Source organism: Lepidochelys kempii, chromosome 1 (assembly GCF_965140265.1).
Source record: "Lepidochelys kempii isolate rLepKem1 chromosome 1, rLepKem1.hap2, whole genome shotgun sequence".
In the NCBI taxonomy this organism is placed as follows: Eukaryota; Metazoa; Chordata; order Testudines; family Cheloniidae; genus Lepidochelys; species Lepidochelys kempii.
The window spans coordinates 5,228,858-5,234,199 of record NC_133256.1 but is presented as its reverse complement, the minus strand read 5'-3'; the positions used below and the strand labels follow the sequence as shown (position 1 = coordinate 5,234,199).

At 41.8% G+C, this 5,342-nt stretch overlaps 1 pseudogene; it reads left to right on the top strand.

Annotated features, from left to right (window-relative positions):
* The first annotated feature begins 4,068 nt into the window (after positions 1 to 4,068).
* On the top strand, positions 4,069 to 5,073 carry LOC140905600 (olfactory receptor 51G2-like; annotated as a pseudogene).
* Positions 5,074 to 5,342: the final 269 nt, after the last annotated feature.

Sequence of the window (5,342 nt, the reverse complement as noted above, 5' to 3'; positions counted from 1 at the left end):
TGAAGAGCTTCTCAGGATAATACAAGCTGTGTAATGTGGCTGGAGCCCCAAAATAGGCTATTCCCAGCTCGTAGCTCTGGTGTTGTCTCTCAACTGCCTTGTTTCTGAACGATGGCTTTTCTGGATCTGTTGCTTCCCTTCCTGCTTGTTTTCTAACAGCCTGCTATTAAACTAAGAGAAGCTGAACTGGTTTAACATAATATAGCCATAAGATAAACATCCCAAAAAATAACCCACTATAGCTCTACCAGAAACATCCCCAGAATTGGATTTAACACTCTGTCATAAATATAAAGGGAAGGGTAAACCCCTTTAAAATCCCTCCTGCCCAGAGGAAAAATCCTCTCACCTGTAAAGGGTTAAGAAGCTAAAGGTAACCTCACTGGCACCTGACCAAAATGACCAATGAGGAGACAAGATACTTTCAAAAGCTGGGAGGAGGGAGAAAAACAAAGGGTCTGTGTCTGTCTGGTGATGCTTTTGTCAGAGACAGAACAGGAATGGAGTCTTAGAACTTAGTAAGTAATCTAGCTAGGTATGTGTTAGATTATGATTTCTTGAAATGGCTGAGAAAATAGGTGTGCTGAATAGAATGAATATTCCTGTCTGTGTGTCTTTTTTGTAACTTAAGGTTTTGCCTAGAGGGATTTTCTATGTTTTGAATCTAATTACCCTGTAAGGTATTCACCATCCTGATTTTACAGAGGTGATTCTTTTCTTTTTACTTCTATTAAAAGTCTTCTTGTAAGGAAGCTGAATGCTTTTTCATTGATCTAAGATCCAAGGGTTTGGGTCTGTGGTCACCTATGCAAATTGGTGAGGATTTTTACCAAACCTTCCCCAGGAAGTGGGGAGGATTTTGGGGGGAAAGACATGACCAAACTCCATTTTTTCAGGAACCCAGATAAAGTTTGGTGGTGTCAGTGGAAATCCAAGGGCAAAGGGTAAAATAATTTGTACCTTGGGGAAGTTTTAACCTAAGCTGGTAAAAGTAAGCTTAGGACATTTTCATGCAGGTCCCCACATCTGTACCCTAGAGTTCAGAGTGGGGAAGGAACCTTGACACTCACACATTCATTTTGTCAGCTCAGCTTTGTCTGTCACAATACCAGAACCTGAGGAGAACCAGTCAGCTATTACCCCAGGGAGAGAGAATACTAGACTTTTGTTTGCTGACAAGTGATTGAATGAAGGCTGAAATGCTGTGATCTTTTCAGGTTCTGAAGAAATCCAGATGACAGATGCTACAGTTTAAGTCCAGCTCTAAAATGAGAAATTATCTCTGAAAGTAGATGAGAGGGGAAAGAATGGGTTGACATGTGTGTACTAAAGTGCAAATGTGTAAAGGTTAGGCCAACATGTTTCATTGTAACCCAAACATTAGAAACCAAACTTTGATGACATGGAATGTATTGTGAAAGCCAGCAGCAGAGTTGTTGGAATCTCTGTACAGGAAGGAGCAGTGGTAACTTTACTACTTAATCATAGAATCATAGAAATGTAGAACTGGAAGTCACCTCGAGAGGCCATCAAGTCCAGTCCCCTGCACTCATGGCAGGGCCAAACACCATCTAGACCATCCCTGACAGGTGTTTGTCTAACCGGCTCTTAAAAATCTCTAATGATGGAGCTTCTACAACATGCCTAGGCAATTTATTCCAGTGCTTAACCACCCTGACAGTTAGGAACTTTCTCCTAATGTCCAAACTAAACCTCCCTTGCTTCAATTTAAGCCCACTGCTTCTTCTCCTATCCTCAGAGGTTAGGGAGAATAATTTTTCTCTCCCTTCCTTGTAACAATGTTTATGTACTTGAAACTATTATCGTGTCCCCTCTCAGTCTTCTCTTTTCCAGACTAAAACCCATTTATTTCAATCTTCCCTCATGGGTCATGTTTGCTAGACCTTTAATCATTTTTGTTGCTCTTCTCTGGACTTTCTCCAGTTTGTCCATATCTTTTCTGAAATGTAGCGGCCAGAACTGGCACAATACTCCAGTTGCGACTGAATCAGAGCAGAGTAGAGCGGAAGAATTACTTCTTGTGTCTTGCTTTCAACACTCCTGCTAATGCATCTGAGAATGTTTTTTGCAACAGCTTTACACTGCTGACTCATATTTAGCATGTGGCCCACTATGACACTGAAATCCCTTTCCGCAATACTCCGTCCTAGGAAGTCATTTCCCATTTTGTATGTGTGCAACTGATTGTTGCTTCCTAAATGGAGTACTTTGTATTTGTCTTTAATGAATTTCATCTATTTACTTAAAATCGTTTCTCCAGTTTGTCCAGATCATTTTGAATTATAATCCTATCCTCCAAAGCACTTGCAATCCTTCCCAGGTTTGTATCATCTGCAAACTTTATAAGTGTACTCTGTATGCCATTATCTAAATCATTGGTGAAAATATTGAACAGAACTGGACCTGGAAATGATCCCTGTGGAATGGCTTTTGTGTAAATGTTATGCCAAAACTTTTCATTGTTATATAAATATTAGAAACCAAACTTTCATGACAGGATGTACATTGAAAGCCAATGGCAGAGTTGTTGAAATCTCTACAGGAAGGAGCAGTGGTAACTTTACTGCTTAATTGGTATTGTTTTAGAAAGCATTTTAGAAGTACTCCACATACTGTTTGGAACGGATTTGTGCTGTTAACTCTTTGTTCAGTGAACAGTTGTATGATACTGTCTCCTGGTAACTGATCAGAAGTTCTTTCTAACACTTCATTCAGGGACATGAACAAAATCCTGTTCAATACCTGTGTGAGACTTTCCAAAAAGTCCTGAGAGATCAGAACTGCTGGTCTGTGTTTCAGCAAAGAGTCAAGCTGAGATCCAGGAAAGGGGAATGCAATAGTGGTTGTATATAATTTTTGCCCACCACCTGTTACACGCACGTGGCTGAAGTAACTTGCACACTCAAATGGATACTAGTGAAAACCTAGTGTTTGCACTATTCACCCATGTGGAAGGCCAACCCTGCCCCTGCACAGCTGAAGTAACTGTCTGTGTTAGCTTGTAACTTTGCAGATATCTACAGAACCTTGGATGGGGAGAGGATGCAAGTCCTGTGACGATGAAGAGAAACTCGTTGGGTGATTGAACTCTGTGAATTCAGTCAACATTTGCCAGGCAAAGCACTTCAGGTTCTCTTGTAGGGACTCTTGGGGTCAGAGTGTATCACTGGGAGCATTTTTAAGGGAAAGTTAATATAGCCCAGTTCTGATCGAATTTACACATGTAAATCTGGAGTGACACAGTTGAAGTCAATGTTATTGAATCCAGAACATACGCCTAAGAATTTATCCCATGTAGTGCAAAAAGGAACTGACATAACTGGGACTCTCAGAATTGGAGAACAGTTTTAAAAAAATACATATAATGAGGCAATGAAACACATTTGTAAATATCTTCAAAGCAGGACATATACATACAATGACTTTTCATAACCATGCAATTGCCATGCGTTTATACATGTCATGATAAAATGGGCCACATTCCAAAGGGAAGGGCCAGAAAAGGATGTCTTTGGGAAGGTCAGAACTCTAAAATCACACAATGCACATTAGGCTGTGGAACTCCCAGGCACAAGATATCAATGGGGCCAAAACTAAGCAAGATTCAAAGAGGGACGGGATGTTTATATGGTTAACCAGAAAATCCAATTACAATAATGAGGATTTTAAAAAGAGGTTTGTAAGGGTTCTAAGCTTTCCTCATTTATACCACAAAATATGTGCAACTACTGGGTGTCAGGCAGAAACATTCCCTGGGAGCAGGTTATCTCATAGCTACCTATTTCAGGGCTTCTTGAACCTTCCTCTGCAGCATCTGGAACTGGCCACAGGGCTAAATGGACTGCAGGTCTGATCCAGTCTGGCAGTGCCTATCTTCCTATTGCTGTAAATCCATTACTATGTTTTTGCTGATCTACCTTGAACTCCTGAGAGTGTCTAGACTTCAACTCCGAGCAGAATGATGTCTAGTTAAATATCATCGAATCTCCTGTTCTTTTTCCTTTTAGGAAAGAAAGTTCAACACTTCTCAGACCTGCCCAGTACATTATGTCAGCTGTCAATGACACCAACTTCAACTATGCAGTGTCCCTTCTCACCGGTATACCTGGGCAGGAAGACGTCTATCTGTGGATCTCTATCCCCTTCTGCTTAATGTATGTTATTTCAATAGTAGGAAATTCAGTCATTCTGTTCATTATAAAAACAGATCCAAGCCTCCATGATCCCATGTACATTTTCCTTTCCATGTTGGCCGTCACAGACCTTGGCTTATTGATAGCCACCAGACCGACGATATTGGGCACTTTCTTGTTCAACTCAATAGAGGTCAGCCTCCATGCCTGTTTTGCCCAGTTGTTCTTCATCCACTTGCTTCAATGCATTGAATCCTCCATGCTCTTGTTGATGGCCTTTGACCGCTTTGTTGCGATCTGTAACCCACTGAGATATGCCTCCATCTTAACCCTGCCGAGAATAGCCAAGAGGAGTAGCCATAGTAATCCCACTCCCCCTTCTCCTGAAACGGTACCAATACTGTAGAGTCAATGTCCTCTCCCATTCCTACTGCCTGCACCAGGAGGTCATGAAGATGGCTTGTTCAGACATCACAGTCAACAGCATTTGTGTCTTGTCTGGTTCACTCTTAACGATGGGGTTGGATTCGCTGCTCATCTTCTTCTCTTATGTGATGACCTTCAAAACAGTGTTGAGCATTGCATTGAAGGTGGAGTGTCTCAGAGCCCTGAAAACCTGTGTTTCCCACCTCTGTGTTGTCTTGCTCTTCTGTATACCAGAGATAAGTTTGTCTGCACATAAGAGTGAGCTGTAGCTCATGAAAGCTTATGCTCAAATAAACTGGTTAGTCTCTAAGGTGCCACAAGTACTCCTTTTCTTTTTACAGATTAGGGAATAGTTCTTCTGACTTGCTTCAGATTGTCCTGTCTGTGCTTCAGATATGTCTACCTGCTGGTCCCACTCCTGACGAACCCAAATGTGTACAGCGTGAAAAGCAAACACCTTTGTGGGAGGATAATCAGGTTGTTCATCAAGTGAAGGGTCAGTTCATCACCTGGCTACAGCGCCTGTGACATGGGAGATTAAAAAACACTCCACCTATTACATTAGGGACCCTTACATCCAGGACCAATGAGCTATTCATCTCCATTCAATAGAGAAAGCTTCTGATGGGATCTAAGGCTTGGAGCAATGGAATAGGGGCTGTCCTCACCAGCTGGGGAGTGAGGACAGGGCACTTGGAGAAGGAGACAATGGCAGGCAGCAGCATTCACCTAGTGACTGTGTTCATGGAAATCCAGGGCACC